This window comes from Anguilla rostrata, chromosome 3 (assembly GCF_018555375.3).
Source record: "Anguilla rostrata isolate EN2019 chromosome 3, ASM1855537v3, whole genome shotgun sequence".
In the NCBI taxonomy this organism is placed as follows: Eukaryota; Metazoa; Chordata; class Actinopteri; order Anguilliformes; family Anguillidae; genus Anguilla; species Anguilla rostrata.
This window is the reverse complement of record NC_057935.1, coordinates 38,728,166-38,755,326: the sequence shown is the minus strand read 5'-3', so window position 1 is coordinate 38,755,326 and position 27,161 is coordinate 38,728,166. Positions and strand designations below refer to the sequence as shown.

The 27,161-nt window shown below is 41.4% G+C and overlaps 1 protein-coding gene across 2 annotated transcripts in view; it reads right to left on the bottom strand.

The window, feature by feature from the left end:
* The window catches only part of b3galt1b (UDP-Gal:betaGlcNAc beta 1,3-galactosyltransferase, polypeptide 1b), a 126,979-nt gene that overhangs the window by 30,082 nt on the left and 69,736 nt on the right, over positions 1–27,161 (bottom strand). The window contains exon 3 of one of the 2 annotated variants that reach the window (XM_064327452.1): positions 25,400–25,539. The gene's annotated coding sequence lies outside the window, so the exon portion shown is untranslated. The remainder of the gene's footprint in view (positions 1–25,399; positions 25,540–27,161) is intronic. The other variant, XM_064327450.1, reaches the window with a different exon arrangement.

Here is a 27,161-nt window from a genome sequence, read left to right as displayed (position 1 = left end):
CGCACGTGCAGATGAGGTTTTAAATGGGAACAGTAAATTCCCTTGCATGTTACAACAGGCATAAAACATAAAGCACCTTCCTATGGTTTGTCAGCTCTCAGATTCGGGATAAAAGAGTAATTTCCTCTCAAGCATTCCCCGTATCAAAGAGCATCGTTAGTTTCAGCTACAAGCTCATCCAAAGCCATCATTATTAATGACCTGTGCTTGACAGGGAGAGCAGATGGGGCAGGTGCCATGTTTTCTAAATCACTGTTAGCATTATGTGCGCATCAATGGTAACATATTCATCACAAACAGAAAATGAGAAGAAAGTGCACGTAACCTGTGGGTAGATATTGTGCATTTAATCAGTTAATACACACAGATAGCTGATTTAAATATCTAGCCATGCTTCTCAAATAATGCAGGAGTGTGTTTGGCTTACAGCGCACCTTCTGTTTATTTTATGCCACAAGCAAATTACCCTCTTAGACACAGTCACACTCTGTAGGGATCAGTTCTGTTTGTGTTCATTCATCATTAAAACTAACAAGGAGATTTTTAAAAGGATGCATGCAAATATATTCAACTGCCTATGGTAGAAAGGACATTATATAAGTTTGTTTACATAAAGGACATTATATGGGAATGCTTGAAAACATTTATTTCTTATTTTATACTTCATACACAAAGTGTTGAGAATTACATTACTACATTTTTATGGTTTCTGGTTTTCTCTGTCAGACTGAAAATGTAAAATTTTGATTTGACAAATTGGAGAATACTTCAGTAGAGAAAGGTAGTCAGTCAAAATTTTGCTATTTATAGTGAAACATAAATCACTTCCATACAGCTTCTTCATAAACAATGAACAACCACTTTTTAAAAAGAGCAGCCTTAAGCAAACATTGCTATTTATGAAGATACAGAGCAACATACCAATTATCACATCAATGGATTCCTTTTTTAAAATAACTTAATCCATATTCTACAACATCTGTGAAGCGTTAAGGAAGGCTTCATACATAACAATAGGATTTGTCTATACTTTATGATTACTTCGTCAATTTATAGCTCATTTTTATGGTTTTTAGCTAACTATGAATCACTACCTTTCTAAACGCTATTGGGTATTGTAGTTTAATACATTTTTTGTCCTACAACAATTGCCTCTGGAGTCAAGAGATCGTCAGAAATGCAGCTGAGAGAGCGAGACACTTGGGAAATGTAGGCAAACTGTATAGGACGCCACAGCTATTTAAAGGTTTGCTGAACGACATATCATAGAAATCAAAATCTATTTGCCTTGCAGGAAATGTCAACAATACGCAGAATTGGTTTTGAAATGCCAAGCAAATATGAAGTTCTTGATGCATGTGAGGGTGGAATTTAATCTGCTGGATATTGCCTACTCATGAGTGTAGGTAGATGTGTGCAATCCAGCTCCTCTGACAGACTGATAACCCAGTGTAACAGACACCAAGGCAGAAGGCGAAACGCATCTCCTCTCCCCTACCATTATTCATTATAGTGTGATGAATAGGAGTCGCTGATGTTTTTCAAAATAAAAAGACAGTGTCACATAAATTCAAACCGGGTGGATCAAAGCCAAAAAAAAAACTTCCGGTAATTAATTTTTTACGGGAGAGGGAAGAGCAGCTTGCTGATGAGAATAGCTGAAATGTTTCCGCGTCGCGTTTCGACCGGTCGGGGGTGAAAGCGGGATCGATCCTCGGCGCGCGCGCCACTTCTGCGGGTTTTTGTTCTCCCGCCCACATTGTCTTCATCCTCGCCTCGTTTCTGCAGCTCGGGGAGATGTCGAACATGTACGCGGGTAAACAAAAGGGAAACCCCAGAGCTGCATTCAGAGCCCTTTCACCACAGGGCCTCAAACTAAAAGCATTCTCCCTCTTCACCTGGGACATCATTAAGACGTCTAATTTAAGAAATGCATTTGCAAACATTATTAGCGAAGGTCTTGGGTAGTAACTTTGGGGAGCACTTTAGAATGCGTACGCACTGCACTTCTGATAATAGCCAAGCTTGAAAAAAAAACAATGCATATTTACTTGCTAATTAGATGCTCTTTATGAAGACATTTTACATGTCACATGCCATTAATTTAGGCGGCTAGATAGTTTTTTTTACTGAAATTATCTTCATTTATACTTGATTTCTTAATTTCTATTTCACATTAAATAGACGGATAGATAGACAATAATTGATTCATTACTTATTAATTTCACAAGGACATAAATACTATACAGCTTTAAGGAGTAACACAAAAAGGCCTGCAGATGTACTCACAGCATGTGCACATGAGCGACAGGCACCATCTACTTCCTTCTGCCTTCTGCTCAATGTTCTAAATGGCACTCGGTGCCACCAGAGCCATCGCCCTGCATGCGACGTGCACTTGCAACCCGCAACTAGCCAATGAAAAATAAATAACAATACAATCAGGTCCTGATTATTTCATACCCGAGAGCCAGCAGCCTCAGCAGGGGAAGTTCCCCAGCGCACACCGCTTTCCCTCCGCCTTTAATAAATGAGATGAGCTTCATCGCCAGCACTTTCATTTCCACGGCGGTGGAGCGGAGCGAAGGAGAAGAAGCCTGTGCAGGTGGAATGACCCTGCCTGTCGAACACGGGGAAGCGGGCAGTCGTTACAAAGCGGACGGAGCCCGCTCCGTGTTTTGCTAACTCGAAAGCGCTTTTCAACGCCGCTCTGTAGGAGGGACGGAGGAACGGGCCCCACGCCTGCCGACGTCTCTCGAAGGCGACACGACGCAGGGACACGCACGAGGGCTCGCAGACCCCACCGTCTCTGCACTTTGGTAAACATCTGGTGCTGGCGAGGCTCAAGACGATGAATTAAATCCGCTGTTTTCATGCTTAATGATTCATCTCCTTAATAGAGTCACTATCGTCACGTGAGGTTCATCAAGAATGAGACAATCAAAGCATTTCCTTCCATTTACCGTATAATCCTTTGTGACAAATCTTCTGCACGAGCGCGGACAAAAAAAGACATTGAAGCCAGCGGTAAAAAGCCATTTGAAGGAATTTTCTATTGAAAATGAATGAAAGAGAATCAAAACTACGAAGAAAGAAATCTGTGGGGCTCAAGGGCTGTACTCATCCCTGAGCTTCTCCAACGCCCAAGGGGAGAGTTACATGCAAAGAACCGCTAAAAAAGAAAGCCCAGCTTCTAATGATAAAAGAATCACGACAAACTGTCCAATACCTGCAGGGCCATTTGCGAGTTTCTCCAGTATAGCCATCTCCTGCAGTTTTTAACAGTTATGTCATCACACTTTACATTGGGACCAGTTCTCCATTCCTCTCATGAGTTATTCATTAGCGGATTAGTTCCACAGGCTGTAACTACACGTGTAAATGCCAATATGCGGTCACGTCCATAAAACGTAGAGCACTTGCACAGTATCGGATTAAAAAAGAGGTTTCAGAAAAACTTACGTAGGCCTATATTTGACTGCTCATGTCATAGCAAGCTACACTCACTGGCCACTTAAATAGGTACATGTCCTTGTTTACGCAAATCGCAAACAGCAAACCATGTGGCTGAAACTCAGAGGTTTAGATGTTTGATCAAGCATTAGAATGGGCAAGACACGTGATCAAAGTGACTTTCACCATGTTATGATTGTTAGTGCATGCCATGGTGGTTCCAGCATCTAAGAAACAGCTTCCCCCCTGGGATTTTCACACTCTACAGTCTCTAGAGTTCACAGAGAATGGTGTGATAAACAAAAAACATCCGGTGAGCGGCAGTTCTATGGGCAAAAACACTTTGTTTATGAGAGGGGTCAGAGGAGAATGGGGAGACTGGTTCAAGCTAACAAAAGTGCTTGAATAACAGTTGATGTAACAGATGTTTACAACAGTGGTGTGCAGAAGGGCATCTCTGAATGCACAACGTGTGGAAGCTTGAAGCCCATGGGCTACTGTAGCAAAAGACCACGCCATCTTCCACTCTTGTCTGCCAAGAACAGGAGGATGAGGCGGCAGTGGGCAGGTGATCACCAAAACAGAACGATTGAAGATTATAAAAACACTGCCTGGCCTGGCGATTCTCCATTTCTGCTGCGACTTGCAGATGGTAGGGTCAGAATTTGGCATAAACAGCACGAATCCATGGGTCCTTGCGTCAGCAGGGCAGGCTGGTGGTGATGGTGTAATGGTGTGGGGAATGTTTTCTTGGCACAGATTAGGCCCCCTAATACCAACTAAGAATCAATTGAATGCCACAGCATACCCACACATTGTTGCTGACCATGTGCATCCCTTCGTGACCACACTTAACTATTGAAATGGATACTTCCAGGAGGAGAATGTGCTCTGTCACAAAGCTCATCTTAAGCTGTTTCCACAAATATGACAGTGACTCCAGTTCAGTACTCCAATGGCCTGCTCAGTCCCCAGATCTCAATCCAAAAAAGCACCTTTGGGATGAGGTGGAACGTAAGGTTCGCAGCGTGAACGTGTGGCTGGGAAATCTGCTGGAACCATGATTCTATCAAGTCAACATGGACCATAATCCCTAAGGAATGCTTCTAGCACTTTCCATGCCACAGAGAATTCAAGCTGTTCTGCAGGAAAAAGGGGGCCCAACCCAAGCTAATAGGCATACCTAATAAAGCGGCCATTGACTGTACATCACCTATATTAAGCAAATGATAAATAATTTTAATAATAAATAGCAATCCACATATAAATATGATGTATGATGAAACTAATTTAATGTCGCACATCCATTTCCCGAGGGCAATGGTCCAAGGCCTGTTGCTTGGCGCAAGCTGCTCAAGCTCCCTTGCTTCTGCATGAAAACTGGAGATGATGACGGGAAAAAAGGCAACAGAATCGTTTTCCCGCTACTGCCTGGTTCACTGCATCGCGTTTGTACAGGAGATTAGTCATTTTCCGCATGTAATCCGCAAGCAATCCATGCAATGGGTTTCACCTGAGGAATTGCTGAAAATCTATTGTTTACCTTGTTTCCTTCATATTTTAGCTTGAGACAAATGAATACAGACCAGGCTGCAGAGTTACAAAGCTGTTCTGCTTTGAACAGTTGATCAGACATTGTAGAGTGTGCTCTGTTTTCCTCAACTGTCCTCCTTTCTTTTGGCTGTTGATGTTATTCTTGTTGTTGTAAATGTCCTGTAAATGCTGAACAGAACATAATATAAACATGCCACCATTTTATGGAGGTCGGAGAATGGCCCAATACACTCCACCGCTCAACAGGTGGCATCAAAATTAAATGTGCCTCCACTGGAGTCTAGGCAGCACATATGAGGGCTACCACCACAGAAAGGCACCGTCTCAGACACGGATTAAAACTGCTTTCAACAACAGCTGAAAATGGGATACATCATAACGAGAAGGATGGCTTGCACTGTCACCCTCTCGTATGCCACCTTTAAGTGATCTCAGTTTTCCCTTACACTCCAGAAACTATATAGCAAAATAAAGGGAAGAAAATACAGGGAAACAAAGAATATGCACCCAAGAAATGAACTTCAAGCTGTACATTACCTCAGACCATGTTTCTTAATTAGCACAGAAATCTGCCTTCAGTTCTCTGAAATGGCAATTCCTAGGTGGTACGTGGACTAAATGTTAATGAGCAAATAAACAGATAAATTAGCATTTTTATGAGAAACCAGTTCTGCAAAAAGGGAACAATTGCTATATATATCATGTCTTCGAATCCTTAGCAACCCACCCTTTACATGCCCCTTATTTGTCTTGCATGCTACGTGCTGAGGACATTTTGTATAAAAAGAAACCATACCTGGTAATGAAGTATTGAATATAACATACATTATGTATTTATACATATACGCATAATACATGCACCTTTGGCTATTCCATCAAATATTAAATTGATTATTTGAGGAAGTAAATATTTATCATGACATAAAATGGTTCCATTTCCAAAGCGGTTCATTAGCTGAGCTACCACAGTTAGCACACTGGATAACCATGCAGCTGAGGCTGCTGATACAGGAAAACCTCACTCACATTCATCATATTTAAACCAGTCGATGATACAAAGCTTGGTGGTTCACAGCTATACTGGTTATCAAGTCACTATCAAGCCAGTAAGAAAACGGCCTATTCACATTGGACTAGCATACCTGGAGCATGTTTAAGATGCAGAAGACATGAAAAGAGACCAGATATTGCCGGCTTTCGAGTTTTTCTAGTTGATTTTTTAAAATCCAGTCCCGCCTACGCCCCTTCCTGCACCAGCCAGACAGGGCCTCTGCTAGCCGCAGTTGACGGTGGCACGTTTCCAAACTGCAGGGCACGCTAAGGTGCACTCAGAAATAGCACTTCAGTGGCATGAGCCTCCTGACAGGCTCACCAGCCACCATTTTCAGTTTCAGCTTTTAAGTTCAAAAAATGTGAATTCTAATGGATGAAACGTGACTGCATTCAGCTGCAACAATTTAAACAACAATTCAGTCCTGTCCTGCAGCCGACTGTTAAAGGTAGCCTATTTTTAAACAGCGCTGATTTGTAATTTTCGAAAAGGACAAAGCAATTATCCTCTCTCCCAGCAGGAATCTTCAGTAATCTGTGCTTCACAGAGATGTGATTTAAAATATGATATTCAATGCTATTCAAGGTATGAACAGAACTGCCCTACTCTGAAACAAAAGCCTACTCATTATTCTGATAAGAGCGAAGATGTTACCTTTTCAAAATAAATCCTATATTGCATGCTTATTTCCTATAAGCAATATGCTGTAACAAAGCACTACATTGGACAGAGGGCAATGACCAATTTTTATATGATAATTTATATTCCTTCAATTCAAAAAATAATAGTGATATTGGCCAATTATAAATAGCATTTTTCTGAAACTAGATTCAACGGGGATTTGTCTCATGCTCTTGTGAGGAGAAAAACGTTGTTCACCAGGTTTCTTGCGATGACACCGTAATTATCTGAATCAGTCAAAGCTCAGTGCTGCTTCATTTCTGCAGACTCTGCAGCCTCTTAGTAAGATAAAAAATTGACATTAGAAGAGAATTTAGTAATGGGCAACCATGTTGCGTCGCCCAGCAGTATTATGTAAAACCGTGCCAGCAGCGTGTGGAAAATTCTGCCAACGTCCTCCCTATACTTGTGTTTGCATTGCACAGCCACAAGACAATAATGTCCGCCATTAGCAGAGGGAAACGATATCAGATAAATCTACCCGTTTGAAATGAAAAGCAATAATGAGGGTAATTTTCTGAAGAAATCTACAGGAGGAACAAATTCATTTGCCATCGTGTTTCACTGAATACCCACCGAGGGCGCGTAGCTGAATCCCAATGCACAGCGATTCCGTTTATTCCGAATATAAAGTAGCCATATTTGCTAGTCCAACATCAGGCACTCTCGATGCCGAGAAGCCAATTCATCTAGCTACTTACTAATTAGGTACGTTGTTTTTTATTGACAAAAACACAATGCACTGCTTTTTTTTCCCCTCCAGAAAAGCAACCATAAACCAAAGCCAAGTCAGGTTCATATATGATTTAAAGCATGCGGATCCTAGCGCATTAACATAACCCCCACGCTGGGGTAATATCATTACAGCACATCTCTAGTAAACAAGTAACCAAAATAACAGATGTATTTACCATCTTTCTGACATTTTAAGGGAAGCAAAAAAATATAGCAAGTAAATAAATGAAAAAAAAAAACTCTGCTTCTGAACATCTCATTAGTTTCTGAGTTGCACACAGACTGGTTGACAGAACTTTGAACATGGAATCCAGCAGTTTGTGTGTGTACCCCAGATAACTGTCGCGAAAAAGAAAAATCTCATGGTGAGACCTGGCAGCAAAATGAAAAATGAAGATAGCACGCATGACAAAAAAAAAAGCTACCGTCTCATCAAAGCAAATGTGAGTGCAGCGCGACCCCTTCGGTGTGAATGCAGACCTTGGCTCATGTTAATCTCCAGCTGTCATTAAAAGCATCTATAATTACCAGGATAATAAGCTTAATGGCATCAGAAGTAATCATGTTCTTCGGGAAACAAATTACATTTTAAATGATGTCTGATTTCGAACAATAATAATCTAATCTGTGCTTGTGATACGTTTGTAACATAAAAGATTTTCTTCAGCGAGCAAAATTGAGCAACCTACAGCACTTGTGGCAGTTTACAGTCGTTCTGCATCAGATAAAAGCAAATGCACTTAATGGCTATATTTAGTATACCTCTTAACTCTTAAGTTTAAAGGTGAAAACAAGTGAAAGAACGGAAGTCTACTAAGCTCCAGTCATTTTAAAAAAAGAAATGAACTATATTGAGGCTCGTTTGAGTCAAGGCAGCGCAGTACCTGATTGGACCCCAGTCGACAACATCTTCACTAAATTATTACTTGGCTGGCAGCACAGAGACCATTCTGTTTACACAGCACTCCTTTTGTGCACCGCTTAACATAATTCATATTTTTGGCTCATGATAAACACAGCAGGTGATATATAAAATCAGTATGTCATTTATTCCAATTTTCATACAGCAAATGTGCCAATGACATAGACCTTTGAGAAGATGAAACAGGAAAAATGTATTGTGTGCTTTTCAGAATTTTTAATTAGCAAAAGCGTCACTCTGGTATCGCTGATAATTCGAGGCTATGTTATATAGCTTCTTTTATGCTTCTTTTATAAGTGTGAAGTTTTCATCCTTGGTATCGTGACTCCTTGTGCAGAATTAAGTGATCTGCATCTTTGTAACTCTCCAGTATCCGTCTTCCATACAGTGAAATAAAAGATGTGTCATTGAGCACCTTGAAGTGCTTTCATTTTTTAGTAAAAATTATGTTTTCATTAATAAACTACATGAGGGTCAGAATGTGCTTCCATATAAACCAGCAGAAAAGCTGATCAAATCTGCATGGCTTGTATGGGGAGAGCTAGCTTTCATTCCTGTGAAGGATCAACAATTGCTTTCACGGTAAAATCGCTTAGCAAATTCAAAAGTGTTGTTCCTCGCAGAGGCAGCTCTTTGAGAGGTCAGTGTGTGTGTGTGTGTGTGTGTGTGTGTGTGTCTGTGTACGTGTGCGTGTGTGTAGGAGGGGGCATGGTTTTGAAGCATCTGGGGGCGTACAGTGCGATGAAGAGAGGCGGGTGAGAGATCTCGTAGCTGTTGAAGTCCCAATCATTATTCCACTGCGGTAACTCAACACACACAATCTACATTGCAGGGGAGAGGGATGCAAAGCTGGAGTTGCAAAGAAGAGCAGCTCATTCTTTTCAAACCAAAACAGCCTTGCCTTTCATTAGGATGAGTGAAAAGCTTCTCAAGACAATGTCACTTGGTTAAAACTAGGATTTGATCAGTGCTTCAGGTCCACCATCATTTGGTTGTGTCATTTTGGCTCACTTCATAGACAAGGATGCATTTGCAAAAACACAGACATGCCTCAAGAAAAATATCTTGCCACAAATGGCACTAATATTTATGATTATGTGTGAAATATGATATGAATATGAATTTCAAAGCTCAAAAGTATTTGAAATAAGAATTTTGAAAACATTGCATTGGAAAGACTGCCTATCCCTGCTGGGAGGCAGGGTCCTGAACCACATGTCCAAATTGTGCTACTTTCTAGCCCTATCTCACTGCCGCTTCCTCCGGTCCATATATCAGATGGCTTCAAAAGCACCCTTGAAAATGAGCCTCACTTTAGCCTCATTATAGATTTCATGCAGCCAGCCTGAGATGCCCTATCCTCAGTGGCACTGGGAGATGAGTCCCTGTTTGCCTGCACACCCAGCACAGTACACGTGCACGAACCTGCATGTGACATATGAAAAGAAGAGAGGTGCACTCCCGCACCCCAGGACTAACATGCTGCAGTGGCAGGAAGGGTGACGGGAGCACCCTCACCCTGTTCCTGGGTCTGCTGAGCTGTCCGTTCAGCCCCGCAGGTGTTTGAGTGATTGGGAGTGCTGCAGGACCTTGGACAGCGCCGGCCCCACTCACAGGCAGGGAAGCAGCTGTCCTGTTTCTCACTGCCTTGCTCTCCAAGTCTAAAGGTAGACCACCTTTCTCCACGTGACAACAGCGTGAGCTTGGGCTCGCTACATACGAGTCGGTTCTTCTGTCTGACAGTGGTGTCTTTGTTGTTATATTATCTTCCTATTTGAAGACTCTTCCCTTTAGTTATGTTCAAGGAGGTGATAAAAGGCGGTAAGCCACATCTTCCAGCGTTTATCTTGTCCATCCGCTACGTGACTCAGCGGGCCACCTGCAGCACCGTCACACACATACGCACCCTCACAAACACGTTCCGCCGATTATCAAACCGTCTGTCCGAGACACCAGAACCCATTTTTTTTCCCATTTGCGAACAACAAGATGCTCGACTCATCTGTCTGCGGCACACATTTTACTCACCGCCAACGCCTTCGCGATAAACACGTTTCCATAAACAGATTAACACGGGCCCCATTACGGCGCCATCTCCATAAATCCCAGCGCCGACGCATTGGCAGAGCGAGAGCGATGGTGGGAGGAGAGGGGAGGGGAGGGGACCGGAGGGGAGGGGAGCTAATTAAGCTTCCATTACCCAAACTTCCGCAGCCCCGCGCGCCGCTAACGGCTCACGAGATCGCGCAGACGCAGGCTGTGAATTCGAGCGGAGGCAGCGGCCCGCGCCTCGGTTCGAGACGGACGGAGAATCGCGCCCCTCTCCGCTTTTCCGCGGCGGCTCTCGCGTTCCTCCCAGCAGCCGCGCAGTCAGCGTTAATGACGGGTAATTAGGCGGGAAATTTTCCCAATGTTCAGCTAATTATCTGCCGGTTCCGCGGTTGCCGGCCAACCCGCGCCAGCCCCCCGGAGAATCTCGGGCTCTCCCGCAAGGCACCGTGGCGCAAGGTCCTTCTCCACCAGAAAACCTTTTAAGGCCCCTGTGGAACATGACCCTTTTTTTTTGGACGTCAACTTGCGCGACTGAGACACGCTAAGAACCCTAAGCATCTTTTCTTGATCTTTTCAAGATTCCGTGGACGCAGTCACAGAATATTTTGGGCTTATAGGTTAAGCAGTCGACTCGTTTGTAAATTTGCTGGTAATGAGTTCAGCGTGCAGTAGTGGCCTGAGCATCTAGTGCCGAGGAGGCTGAGGCGGTTTCATAAGCACCGTGGAACACTGCTGTACCTGTTCTAATATTAAAGAGATTCATTATTTAGCTTCATGGAATGGTGCAAACGTGTTTTCGACACAAGTCTGACAACAGAGCTTACATCAACGAGGGAACTGAAATGCTCGATACATTAAATATCACCATATTTATAGTTACAGTACGCACAAGTGGTCACCTTGTGCTTCTCATTTTCACCAGCAAGCACTCGGCTACTGTAACTGCAGAGTTTTTTTTTTCTTTTTTTTTTAATACACAGAGAAAACAGCAAAAAACTCTGCTAGATGTGGGTCTTGTGTAGTATGCATAAGGCTTTAATAAGTGGTTCATGCTGCATCGTACCTATTGTCTGCAAGCTCATACCAGCTGATTTCCTCTGAACATTTCCAGTTAAAAGCAGGTCATTATAGCTGGCATGCTTGCAACAAGCACAACGGCAATTCAGTTTTTAACACCCACACCAAAGTGTTACTATTTATCCCGCTTTCTTCGGATCAAGTATATCTATTCAAATTGCGCCACTGTAGCACCAGGAAGTGGATGAATCACCGCATAAACAGTCCAGTATTACATGGTGAAAGGAACTGATGCAGAGCTGGATGAAAGAGAAAGCTCGTGGTCAACCCAGCGGCAACCCAGCGGCATGCCGAATGCAACTGTAAATTGTGTGTAATTACAGTTGAAGTGCTCAAATCCAAAATATAAACCATCATCCGTTCTGACAATTTTATATATGTGTTTTTAAGCTACAGAGTGAAAATCTATAATTTTTAAGGTTTTTTATAACACAAAAACATGCACAGTTATGTCCAAAATCTCAACAGCTCAAAATCTAGCTCCTATTTTACAGCAAGAAGGTATACATTTTTAATGTTTTTTTAAAAAAAATTTTAAGGAAAATATAACTATTTTATTTGCCCTCCCCCAATAATGTGATAATAAAAAAAGATCTCTATCCCAGTTAAACATACAGGGGGTAAGAATTAAGAGCAAAGTGAAGTACACTCACATTTTGGAGCACAGCCCAGTTCTGGATTACACTTTGGGGAAAGTGAGACCTCTCAGTTTCACCTGATTACATTAGCTGAAGGTGTGCGGAGACACCAACCGCCTGAGTAACAGAAGCCTGCTGCCTAATCTCATCCTTCAACCTACAGTAATTTGCTTTCATTTATTACTTGTTTGTAATACCTGTCTACTGTTTGTATACAGTCAGCAATACAACAGGCTCCAATAATCCTATTTAAGACATCTCAGTTTTCCTTATAAGGACAACAAATTAAGTTTGAAAATCCAAAGTGTTACTTAGCTAGCTACTGAGGTAGCCAACTATGTCATTAGCCTGGATCTTCATATCTTCATTGAAAATAATGCCATCATACAACTTAAGGGATGCATACAGTGTTAATTACAATCTTCCATCTGTTGCAAAATCATTTCTGTGGATTAAAGGTTGACATTAGCTAGCTAGTTATTTTACAGCTGCCGTATTATGTTTAACTACAGTCAGAAGCTTGAACACTCCATTTCAGCTGAACTATGGACACGGTGAATTTTGTTAAAACATTCGTCTAATGGATACTGGTTTTTGCCAAAAAAACATTTAGAACTCAATAAAAACAATCTAATTCATCGAGAGGACATAAACATTATGCTCATAAAAAGCTTTCCACTGAGAAAATTACGGTCAAAAATATGCAAATGAGAAAAATTGGCATTTATCAGGTTTTGTAATGAAATTCCTCAAATGCACCGGTGTGATTATATTTACTGCTGAACATGTAAAAACGTGTGATTACCTGCAATCACAGAGCAGCCACATTTAATACAATAATAACCGAAAGATGTCAGTAGGGGAATGAATGGAGAAAGTGAAACAATGTATCAGTGATCATTCAGGAGTTGAGCTGAACTCTTCTGTGGATTTAATTGAGGACTTCAACCCTGTAAACGCCAGAGCTGGCTCAAACAATTGACAAACGGCCTTTGACCCTTCTGACACCTGTAAAATCCATGAAGGTTATTGACAATTTATTTGATATCATTTTTTTCTTTTAGCTTCACTCATATACAAAACAAAATTGGTCAATAAAAGGCTGCAGAGGTTCCAAGTATTTCCAAATAAATATTTGACCCAGGTCAGACCTAAAACCTATTTGACCCAGGTGATGACCTAAGACCTATTTTGTGTCGATGTGGGACTTCCGTAAAAAAAACTCTCAATTCTTTGGATGGGACAACTATTAAATACCTCTGATATTACCCGTTGTTCACATTCTGGCATGGCATATGGCTGCCGTGGGTAGCGAGTACTACTATTTGGAACTCACAATAGCAAACATTATGAGTTAGGCCCTCTATTTGTTAGACTCGCTCAAACTGGGTAACATATGCATTTCATTCACTATTTACATCCTCTGCAATCCTGTACCAATAACAGCCTTCAAATATTCACGTTTGTATCCGTATTTACAGTAAGTATCCTTCAGAAAAACGTGTTTCCTTTTTGGCAGATTCTCATACTAAAACAAGCCATAAAAGACAATGGAGCATCTGTGGCACGCTGAAACGAACTGCTTTCATTTCCCAGCTCGGCTGGTTCAGTTACCCCGCGGAGGCCGCTAACCTCGAGCTCGTCTGGGTAGCAGAGTGTAAACCGCTCGTCAAATGAATCAGCATCTTCCAGGAAAGCAAAACAGTGATTTTAACAGCAGCTCATAATTAAAACATGAGGATTTCATAATAGAAGCGTTTCATCTGTAAGAACAGACATGAAAAGTATGATAGTGTGGCACAGAGGAACAGATCATTTCTAAGCTGTGACACGTTTGTATTCCAGATAAAGGATCGTAGAGTATAGAGATAGAGAGAGATATTAAAAAATCAAAATCCACATATGTATACTGGCTTGGAAAAGGGTCATTTAAATACTTCTAAATAAAAACAAATAACTTCTTGGACCTATATATTGTTTGTTGGGAAGACTACAGTAAATTGTAATTACCATAGGTCAACAAAGGACTTTAGTTGCTTTGTTTCTTCAGTTGTGCTCTCGAAATGTAGGAATTATATTTGAATTATACGTAACTTGTGGGAACGAGGGAAAAAGTGGGAGTTACAGCTGTGTACCATCTCCTGCATCTCCAGGGCAACAGGAGACTTTAGTGATAATTGTTTCATGCGCTTTTTAGCTGCTATAATTCACACGTGAAATTAAAAGTCAAAATTCACTCCCGAGTAAGTTATTTATACTCAGCAGGGGGGGTTTGCGGGGTTTATCAGTAATGAGGCAAATTACGGCAATTATTTTGGAGTAGCAAACAGGAAAGCTCTGACACACTGGCACCTCGGGGCCGCGTGTATGGGAATGACTCAGGGCTGACTCACGCCATCAAAGGCAAAGTGTGCACCCGGGCCACCTGCACGCTAGCACAATTTTGGCAGAGGCTGGCGAGCCAGCACGGAGGGAGAAATTTTCTGAGAGCGCGGACACGACGGCGCTTACGCAATGGCAACGATGACGCCGAGCCAGGGCCGGGCATGCGGAGGCGTCGCCGAACTCCCCACGGCCCCTGGCCGCGGCCCTCCAATTAAGACGATCGCGGGTCCCGCGGAAAGGGTCAACAGCTACAGCCCCAGAGCTGCACCCGCGGGGAGCGAAGGCATTAAAACACGCGCACACACGCAAACACGCACGCACACGGACGCGCACACACGCGTGCACACGGGCATATCCCACAGCAAGCGTTCAGAAACAACGCTGTTGGCGCTCTACGTTGATCTCGCGGTTCACGTAAGGAGCATCCCCTATTGCAGGGGTTGGTAGGGCACCTTTTTACCCTCCAGAGGCATGGTGGATGCATTGTGACATCACAGAGCAAGGCCAGCCTGAGCGGTAGGCACAGCATGTCTGACAGACACAAACAGCCCTGAACTGTATCTTGTGAACTGATGTCCTGTCTGGTGAGTAAATCTCTCTCTCCTTTCGCCTGCATCCTTACTCTAGTTGTTTCATACTGTATTTATTTGCAGCAATGCTGCTGTGAAGCAAATAAAGGCCCTTCCAGCACAGCCTCCCTGTCACCTCTATGAAACTTCTGTCACAATTTCTTGTTCTCTTTTCAGACCTTAAGGCAATTTCCCCAGCTGCCTTAAGGCAGTGACACTGGATCTGGGAGCGTTGCCCATAGTGATTTTACAGTTTCTGTGCCAAGGCAAAAAATAACTGCATTCAAATTCAAGATGCCTAAAAATAAACTGCACATTGTTTAATCGGTATATTGTTCAATCCTTTGCCCGTTTTTGTTAATTGCCGCATTATAGTGTCAGAACGATGTTGCCTTTTGTGCTTTAAGACAAAAAAAGACCAGTAACCTGAATTGAACTGAAACCATTCAGGCACTACTAAGACACACTTAGTAAAACGTAAATATATTGTGTGCTTATGAAGCACAATGCAGTTGTGCCAAAACCACACCTGACAGCTATGATGAGGTTACAGGGCACCGTGAATCGATTTAATTGGATAACGGATTTTCATGCAGAACGATCAATGATTGGATTGGATGATTATTATTATTTTTTTTTACTTTAGTTGCTGTTGCTACAACTATCTCCACAATACAACTATTTGCAGTTAGCGAGTGTGTGAGCATCTTTGTTTTTTTGAGGTAGCATCTTCTGTCTTCTTTGGTCATGTTAAGCAAAGCATACTAACACATTGGCATATACGGATGGCAGGGGCTCTCAAGACTATTATAACTCAAACCCCCATAAAACATTTCTACTAAATTTGAACCATTAGTATACAGCAAAATGGAGGGCAGCACATACAGACAGGCACTCTTTAATAAAAGCTGTGAATCTGCACTTTAATCACATTTATTATTTGATCACAAATCAAAAATTGTGGAGTAAAGACCCAAATCAAGAAAAAAAGCCTTTATCCTAAATAGTATGGAGCTCACTGTATGTATAGTCCTACACTAGCCCCAAACTAAGACAATAGATATTATGTTAGTAACAATTCCAACGTGTAATTCTGTATATTTATCTCAGAATTGAAAGCAAGGGAAATATGTGCAGTATTGCTTTGAAATAGTGCTTGTTTAGTTGAGTGAAACGATGGTGAAAGTTTAGTTGGAACATGGCGTCATTTTGAAATCAATAACTGGTTTGCAGGGAGATTTAAAAATTGTATTTTAGTGTTGTATTGAAAATAAATTCTTTATATACGTGACCAACTTGCTTTGTAACCTTGCAGCCTTTAAAATTTTTTATTATCTTTCTTATCGTTGAGAATCATATATAGAATAGCATTCTCATAGTTAGAAGACTCATATATAGAGTAGAATAGAATTCAGCGGTGGATACTGAGAGACCTAATGATCGCCACAAGTGATTTGTCCGTATTTGTAAAAACAGTATCGCAATCGTGGAAGATTAATATTAAACTGTCTTGTTTATGAGGAGCTAATTAGCTATTCACATTTTCCAATTTCCTCACCTTGTTGAGGAAATATTGAGTTTGACAGCCTAGTTAGTGTTTTCCTGCTGTTGACAAACTGTCCAATCAATGCTCTCATCTCTATAAATGAATGTTTTCCAATGAAACGGCTTTGCAGCGGCTTAGAACTGTTGTCGACAGCTAAGGGGCGTGGCTATGGCAGAAGTTGGTTGGGGGGAAAAAATCACGCAAATAAATCAAACCCGTACTGCAAGCATCGTCTCTATTTTATTATACATAATTATTCACAACGGCGGTCACAAAGGACAATGTGATGTAATATAATGGAATGAAGGATGAGCCGCTGGGGCTCGGAGCCTTGTGATGTAATAATGATATGAAGGATGAGTGGCCGGGATCCATGGGCCCTCCTTAACAGAGCCCAAGAGGTAAGGTGGGAGAGGGGAACCAGCGGCTCCAAGGTCAGAGCATTCTGTGTGCGTTGACTGGAGGTCGTTCTCAGGAGACCTCTATCTTAGAAGATGCACACACCCCCTTTCAGCTGGTGGCCAGGTTTACCAGCTACACCAATTTGTTAATGTCACCCACAAAAATGGAGAACAAAATTTATCCAACCAACTACCCACATGCATTTCTTTATAAACATATAGTAAGTTACATGCTACATAGGCCACATACACTTTAAATTTTATGACTAGAAATAGAGCTAACAGCTGTATTGGCTTTAAATTGAGGGAATCTCCATGCTCAGAGAAAAATACACATCAGAAATTTAGCAAATAACACAGGATTGGAATAAAAACCACCTAAATGTACAATATTGTGCCAGGTACTCTTCCATTTGGAGCTATTAAAAATCTGGTGAAAGCACTGCAATTTTGAAATGTGTTCCAGGTGTCAGCTATTTTAGCTGCCCATTCAGCCTGCTTGCCTTTTCCATCCCATCACAGACAGTGGGTGGGGAGGATTAGCCCTTAAAGGAATACTATTCTGGATTTTCACCTTGAAAATATTATAAACCAACTATGCTCAGTCATAACTGTGATGCACTGGCAATCTGTGTCTATGGGCAATTCTGCCCAGTCCTTGCTTTTTTGCCTGTATTTGTGATCCTAAAAAGTTTTTGGGACATTTCTGGTTGTGACCCTTTTTTCTTTGTGGGCTGTATCTGAAAAGCATGTGACCAATTGAAGAAGAAGGATAACAAGAAGAGGACACGTGTATGGATAGGCTACAGTGGTGTGTTTTCAGCTGGGTAAGTGCTGGAGAGATAGGGTCATGTTGGTGGCTAACCTAACGTTAGCCAAGTGGCTGGTCAGTATTCGGTAACACCAGGTAGCTGCCATTATTAGCAAACCAAATTCAGTTATGTTTGGGAACGTTAGCTAGCTGGCCATGATGACCAGAGAATTTGCTGTGGGTCCAATATCTTACAAAGTAACAAATTAAGGCTGAAGAGTAAGAATCCAGTCCACTTCTCTTGCCTCATGTGGGCGAGCTAACTATGATTAGCTAGGTACAACTGGGGTGAGCCCAGTTAGAAAATTCTACTCTCCCATATAAGTTTTATTTCAGATAGCATAGGTCCATGCTGTCCTGTGGTTCCATCACCACTAAGCTAAAGCTTGCAATTGGATATGTAGGTTAAGCATTTTGCAACTGACTGACTGGTATAAATGCAGCTACAGCTGCAATACAATGTTATAAAGTGACTGACATAACTAGCCAGAGCTATATGTCTAGTTATTTTGCTGGTGCATGAGCTTCGTCATCTTGGTGGCATAGGCGGGGTTGAGAATTGAAGAGGTGATGTTTCTGACTGTAAACACAGGAGCAAAGCAAGGAAAAAAATCCGGCTTTTAAGTTTTCACTTTGTGTTTGGGTCAAATAATACAAAATGCAATATTTAATTAAAATAGGTATCTTTGCCAATAGTTTATATTTTGATGTTTAAAACGCTGTGAAACTCAATATAAAGCAAATAAGCATTATTTCACAGTTAATCCCAAAACATGACGGTGTGAGTTTTAAAGAAAATTCCATACCCACATCAACTTCTTGGAGTTAGATTGCTTTATGGGCATATCTGGACTGCAAGGTCAAAAGAAGTGAGCGGAATTGATTAAGAGAGGTCTTCTCCTTAGTTTGATAGCTACTCCACACAGGAACAGATGGCCAGGCCATCGGCGGTGGCTGAGCAGCACTGGGGACGCGAGCATAAGGGCCTGCTTTTGCCCTCGCGTCATGTGACGAGGGTTCGCCCCAGGGACCGAGGAGAGTGGGAGGTCACATTGACAGCTAGAGCCCGGCAGGGTGAAGAGCAAGTTTAAATTTAATCTACAGCTCACTGGGGACGCTCCCCTTCAGCGCAGCACTGTGAAGCCCTGTTTTGTAGGAGGCCGCGTGTTGAGTGTGCGTGTGCATGTGTACATACGTGTGCCTGGGACACAGCTCACGCTGTTCTGAGAATCAGACCGAGAGATGCGTCAGTACAGACAAAATGGCAAAGAGTGTTTCATCTTCATCCTCATCTTCATCCCAGCCAGAACAGGTTGGAAGGGGTGTCATTAGGGGTGGCTTTCTGGGCTCAGCGCGACAGAGGGAGAGAGAAAGAATGCTTGCTTTCGACCACAAGCTTGCATAAGCTCTTTCAGAGATAACGTTGTAACAACAGAAATGCAGACCTCTGGAATTTTTCATATAGAGACTGTTATTAGCAATTTACGGCATGTACTTAGTGGAACACTGCAAGCAAAAAGGGTAAATGTGAAATCAATTTTATTTATTACTATCTGAGATATTACGAGGCCAGATCATTCAAAAGATTAGTAAAGTGAGTGGGCACTGCAACATCTTGAGAGCTATTACCAGTTTATGCTGAGCTTTGTAGACAAAGGGCATGACAGTAAATTAAGATGACAGCTAATGAGGAGCATTTCTGTATTAAGACCCTTGCACTTGTGTCCTATTTCTGATTTCATGAAGTAGACCCTTCATTTTTCCCTCAGCAATGTGGAAAATCTGTGAATAAATAACAGAGCCCTCAGAAAACTATTTTGTGTAATTTATTAGCTTTTCCTCACACATCGTCTCACACACCACTGGATTGACAGAGTGAAAACCACTTGGCAAAAAAAAATTCCCAAAAGAATTTAATTAATTTCTCGGCAGAGCCAAACGTATTGTTTCCGGGCAGACTGCGAGCCAAATGGTACCAAAACCATACCAATAAAGAGGCACTATAAAGCTGGACCACCGTGCTACGCACATGGCACTTGGCAAGACCAAGCGCGATTCCCAATAAACACTATTTTCCCATCAGCTATCCCAACACTTTGGGCTATTTATTGCTTTCCTGAAGCCCATTAACATTTGCTATGGGACTGACCCCAGATTAACCTCATGGAGGCTGCCTCATTCTATCCAGGCTTTTATGGCCACTGATTAAAGCACAAACCACCACATGCACATTACATTAAGAGTTATGATTTGGAAAGCTGGACTTGTATCCTTGATTACAGTTGGCCATTTCAATTCATAGTACAAATCTATTTAAACCAATCATGCGATGCCATTTCCTTTTTTTTTTTACCTGATACATTATTGTACATTTAGGCGGTTTTTCTTCCAGTCCTGTTATTGATTAATCTACTGAAGCAGCTGCATGCTTCTCTCCCATCCCCCAGAACAGAGTTGCCCTCGGTCTAAAGCCAAGACAACTGGCCTACTAGAACAGCCAGAGGATGTGTAAAATTGAGCCTCGCCAAAAAAGACATGAACATTTTTTTGAACAATTTGAAGTAATATGAAATCTTACAAGCCTCTATGGGAGAACTAGCCCGTTCTAAACATTCTATTATTTCTATGTTTATATTTCAATAAATGGATCTTACTGAAATATGAACACAAGCATAAAATTATCTGTTTGTAAGCGGAAGATGAGACAGATTTATATTGCATTTTTTTGAACATTAGACAATATTTTATTAATTGTACTCTAAAAGATGGTCTAATCTCAGAGCATATATTTGCAATGACCTTTTGCAAGACGCTCCGTAGGGAGAGCTGCAGTTTGCACAGTCACTGGTTGGAGGAAAGACTGCCAGTGCACCAAATTAAGTGCACTCCAGGGACACAGCTCCTGGGAGACCCTGCATATTCTGCATTATTTATGATGCAATCCAGCTGCTACAATAATAAAGTGCTGGCATCTGCACCTTATATAGGACTACTCATAATATACTGTAATTTCTGCACAGTGGCTATGTAAGAAATGATTGAAAGATGTACTGAAAGATGTTTATATGTCAAACAAAAGCCTATTGCACATTTCCTCAGAACACAGAATAAACGTGCAAAATCCCTGGAACAAAGTACATTGTATCAGGATAGTATAGTACTGCTGGGCATGCTGGTATAATTCTCTCTCCTTTAAAAGCATGGATTTTACACAAATGCTTGTGTTTGGGATGTATCTCCTTAATTACCTTCCATAATTCAGGTCTAATTGATCTGGGATATTGACTGATTAATTAAAATGTGGAGGACCCAGTGGTAAAGGGGTAATTAATTTGCCAGCTCTGATGGATCCATTAGTGGAGGTTTCCCGATGGTAGTGGAGAAGCACCTTTACAAAGGAACTTCATGAGGCTTGAGCTCACACTCAATAGCATTAGCTGACAGTACATAGGCGCGCGAGAAGAGTTACTATCTGTCAGCTACAGTAATGTATCACTGATATAGCCTTCATCAGAAACCATCAAATGAACTGGCTGGTCATTTGAAATTAACTGAAAAGCAATTCTATTTGCAATCGATCACCCAAGGCAGTATGCCTAACACGAGAAGAGAATAAACATAAGCGTACATCGCATTTAAAAACGAATGATATTTTTTTCCCACTTTCAGTCAGTTCTTTTTCATGTTATTTATAATCCAGCCGTACATATTGGCTCCTTTGTCTTGTGTCTTCAGTGACTGCACAAAGCTCAAAATTATTTATGCAGCTTCTCTTCAAAGAGACATTGTACATGATTTTTCATTAGCAAGGAAATGTGCACAAAAATGGAATGTATGACAGAGATCTAGGATGTAAAATATGAATAAAAATATGACTTGGCTTCACTAAATAGCATTTAAAATACCAATTATGATTAAAAATGACATTTTGGTCTAGCATCTGAAACAACTGCCTCATCTCAGCCAATGTCTCAGTGTAATGACCTTTAATCCTCTGTGGGCAGGATTGATTATATTTACATATTTATTCCTAGAGGGATTGATTATATTTACATATTTATTCCTAAAGGACAAAGTTATTCATTAGAATTCCACTGCTACATTCCAACAAGTGACACGTCTTCCAAGGCATTGATTTACATTTATAAACATTTGAGAATTACCAGAAACACTATTTCACAGTCAAGCAGAAAACATTCAACACTGATTGTAGGACAACTAGACTTATATCTTTTGGAATTTCTTGGCACATGTGAATTGTATTGCAACACATTTAACTGATGAATATTATTTGAGAGACATTTTTTTATAGGTACATGGTTCAAACAGCATCCTCCAAGGAAATGAAATGTTGTTTTTTAAATCTAAAAATACAACAGGATTTTATTTAATTATTAACTTTGCTTTTACCTTCATAAATATCCACATGATTTCATGCTATATTAATTTAATAGCAAATGATGTGGGTAAAAAGGATATAACCTATAACTAGGTGTGCATTCCCAGTTTACAAATGGCTGGTCTGTCTCCAAAACTGCAAAAACTGCTAAAAACAGATGATTTCTCTCCCAAGCATATAACACTCCAAGGACTACTTAGGGGGATTTAACCCCGTTTCCTGTCCAATTCTGCGATTACATGGTGCTTCTCATGACCGTAGCCAGCACTCCAGCTTTCCAATTTGATGCTTCCGAAAGAATTCCAGAATTTATGAATCTCAGCGCAACCATGAAAGCGCCACCATTTAAACCGGGCACAATCACTGTTCCACCATCATGAGTCTGGCAGGGCTGAGAGTGACTGAAAGAGACGATGCTCATTTGACACATTTTGATTAGGTGATCACAGTGGCAGGGTACATATAAAGGAACTGGCCTTGCACATTAGAGGTCGCAGGTTCAAATATTAGGAAGGGCACTGCAGTTCTACTCTTTACATTTAAAAGTAATTGTTTCAGTAAATATCAAGATATGTGAATGGACTATGGAACAAATGAAGCTGTGTCACATCACAATTGATAAGGCCAACTTCTGGACAAAAATAAATAAATAAACAAAGTATTCTAAATTTAAAAAAAAAATCAAATGTGGGATGCATTAAAAACAGCATAAAAATGCTCAAATTTATGGGTTAAAGATAAAAAGAAACTGCCGTCTTAAAACCCTGCTGCCACACTTAACCCACAGTAAATTATAGAGTGCTATTTGCCTCATAATTACACATTGCTTCGGAACATTCATGTGTCAAAAAGACATCTCAACAACCTGGACTTGTTTGTTTGAGGTGAAACAGCCTGATATATACATGCAGACCACTGCTGAAAAGTCTAACGCAGCAACTCAATTGGCCGTGTCCCATCAAACAAACTATTTCTCCATGTCAACATACATCTCTGTATAGCATACACATTTGGTGTGCTGGCATGCTGTGGCAATGAGCGCTTTATGACAGCGCACGTAAAACGCCCATCAAAGTGACTGTCATAATTCAACATCTGCTTGATATGAAAGAACAACACTTGAGAAAAATAGCACATGGACACCCTTAATTTAATGTTCCTGTGAAAGTCAATAACATGGAAAACGCTATGAATAACATCAGCATCGATAACAGGTGCATTCATTCTTAATTATTTATTTTCTAACTAATTAACTCCTGCAAACAGATACCTGTGTCTCCTGTGTCTGAAAATACAGTAAGTTTCTGTGTGTATATATACACTATATACTGGTACTGTATATACATATACTGTTACAAAATGACAGGGCGTAAACCTCAGCGTTACAAAACAGGAACCGTCAAGCTCATTAGCATCTATACAGGAGAAACTAATCATGCACAAATGCAGTAATCTTCAAGCGGCTAAACTATAATCGTGTAAGCAGGAAAGTTGCGGTCTGTGCCTTGTGGTCATTCAACAAATTACAAAGCAAAAGTGAGTAATGGCGCTCTGCTGCAGGAAACCTTGAGGAAAAACAGGCAATATAAAAAAAAAATCAAAGGTCAAGGCTGTATAAACAGTCAGACACAGCCCACTGAGTGGGCAGTGGATTGGATTTTAAAATGGCACTAAATCAGGGGTTAAAAAACTTTCTGCACACATCTCGTTGCTAATGATAAAGGTTTCTTACAGTGCCAGGTGGTCCTCAGCATAATCGGGGAAAAAGGCAGATAAAGATTTTGTTATTTGATTTTGATTTTGTAAATCAAATTGGAACGGTGACCTTCACAGTAAGAAGGTCCTGGGTTTGAATCCCGGCCTGGGCGTGTGGGATTCCTCCAGGTACTCCAGTTTTCTCCGAAATTAGGTTAGGCTAATTGGAAACTCTAAATTGCCCATTGGTATGAGTGTGTGTGTAAGCGGTGTGTGTACCCGGCGATAAATTGGTGGCCTGTCCAGAGTGTATTCCTGCCTCTCGCCCAATTGGCGGCCTGTCCATTACCCCCCTGCGAACCTGACCAGGTTAAGCGGGTATAGATAATGGATGGATGAATGGAAATTTGTTATGTTCAAATAAAACAAATATAGACCGGTTTACTGATACTGGGTTGCATAAATTGAGTGGTGCCAGGAAGGGAGTGGGACGCTGCCCCTGGTGGACAGTGTCGGCCCTACACACAGGCAAGATAGCAGCTGGAGCTCATTAAAGTTAGCCCAGCTGCTACCCATTGCCTAATCAGTGGGCTGTATAAAATGGCCTTGCTCCCAGGCCTAAAAAAGAGGACCTTCTCCCTTGAGAACTGCAGAGTGACGGAGCTTGGGGTTTTCTTTTGGTGCTTTTCTACTTTGTTTGGATTGTGACATTTTTCATTTTTGGTTTCCTGCTCATTATTTGATAAGAGTATTTTTGTTTGTTTTGTTCTGCTGTAATAAAAAGGCAATCGGCCAATTAACCTTTTTGCATTGTTTCTGTCTGTTCACCATGCGATGCAGTGGCCTTCCCCAGCCCTGCATTACAACTGTTAAATATTTATATTATACTACACAGCTACATGTCTTATATAGATGCATAACAATATAACCAATGACAAGATGAAATAGATGTATCCACAAGTACTTGTGTAGGGTGACCCTTAAAAAAAGTTTGGGAACCCCTAAAAGAGGTTATGCACAGGCCAAGCATTATCTGAAGCAAGTTCTATATACAGAAACGTTATGCCTGGTATGTGTGTTATGTCCTTTATGGTACGCTATGTGTACTGAAAGCGTCATCCCTTATACACTCCTGTCGGGCCCTCCACACAGACTTGTTTCAGGCTAAAGGCAAACATCCACATGCACAGAGACAGGCAACCTCACTGATTTATACAGTAAATACACTTCCAGTTCCAAAGTGAAAAGCAGTTATTGGCATCGATTCAGTATTTCTACTTAAATCTGGCGTACAAATGGACGCAAATGTTCCATTTGATGAGTTCCTTTCGGCGATCGCCAAACTCGGCGCGCTGTATTTTGGAAAGAAAAAGAAAACTAACACTTGAACAAATTTGTCACAGTCAAAGTAAGTTAAGAACCAAACTGACTTTTCGTATGACGGAGCTGAACTGTGCCGCGTTAGACGGGGAGGAAAACGGGCCGGAGGGAGGGAGGGAGCTGGCTCATCTACTGTACCGTTCGCTAATGGCGGCTATCCAGATCCACAGCCTCCGTCTTCACACTTTCTCTGCAAACAAAACACAGATCACACAGATGAGCGAGAGAGTTGTTCACATTCGTTAAACAAACACACCTCAAGGACAAGTTAGAAAGGAAACAGTTTGGCCACATACCAAAGGATATTTTTGCCTGTGTTTGTCAAGAATTTCAGAACGTGAATCACGCTAGTTTGGTATCCAAGAAGCTGGTTCCCTCATCAACATCACAAAAGAGTTTTGGGAAGAAACAACCTCAGTTTAAGGTATAAACTCTTGATAAATGACGTACAAATGTATTTATTGCAGCTGGAAGCCTACAAAACAAGGTTCACATTGTACAAAAACCTCCACTCATCCTGACACTTGACATTGCTTGCTCAGTAACCTCAAAACAATGCTGTAACATTTTCTCGTCAATTTTTCTCCATACAAAATGTCAGAGTCATTGATGCATGGTCTTTATGCTCTTTTATGTAAAATTAATACCCACACCACTTACTGCAGGAAAGGTCATACATAATGCTTTCTAATGAAACGAAATGTTTCAGGCTTAATGTGTTGCCATGGATGGCTGTGTTGCACTGTATCCAGAGTTTCACATTCAAACAATGTAATATTGACCTGAGGGGTAAAAGCGGTTTATGCATGCAGCGTGGAATCATCAATGAACTGCCACAGAACATGCAATCCTTGTATGTATTTATTGGCATGGATATTATTAAATAATGCGTATCACAGCGAATTGAATCAATCTAATTTCTCTCCAATTAGATAGCTTTAATATAGTAATTATTGTTACATCAGAATAAAATCAGTTTGAAGAAAAACAAACAAACTGTTTAGGTCTTCTCAAAAGGGCGACTGTTCCTAAAGGAGTCGTGTGCATTTACAGCCACTTGACAGACATTCCGGTAGTCCTGGACACGGATAGAATGTGTGTGCTTTCTGTTTCTGTACACACGCTCAGTTGCTGATGGTGGTATCAGTTGAACGCGTGTGCAGTCAGTTATGGCTAGCACAATCGGGAAGTTAGCGATGTTCGGTTTCCACAAGGGCCTCGCGATTTTTTCGGAAATGAGACGAAACGGGACGATCGACGTGGCATGGCTTTCGGCGTCTGCGACAGCCCATATGAAAACACGGCGTGCAAAATGCCAGCTAATGTCGCGACTGTGAGCTGGAATGACCCAGAACCCGGGAAATGTGGGGTGGAAAGGAGTCTTATCGCTGCAGGGATGGCGTGGCTTCGTTTTGCAGTTGGCTCCAGATCATCTCCGATTAAGCTCATCCAGTGACTGGAATATGGCACGACTTAGTAGCCTGTAGGTCATCCCCACATTCTCCCCTGACAGGCCAAGAAGCGATACTCCATCTAGAAAAAAGAGATCACCTTTCGCAAACGTACCACGTTGACGACGTCTCCCCCTAAGGATGGCAACAGCCGGCATGCCGGAAAGAACTTAACACCTGCTTTTCCCAGACCTTAAGAAGCAGATGCCTTTTGCCGCATTAGCCACCAGCCATGATAACTCAGCTGTAGCAGGTCATATACATAAATTTCCATTCTCTCCTCCCATATTTTTGTGGTCCAACATCAGAATGCCGTAAAAAAAACATATGCATTAACCAAAACATGCTAATTTTAGGGATG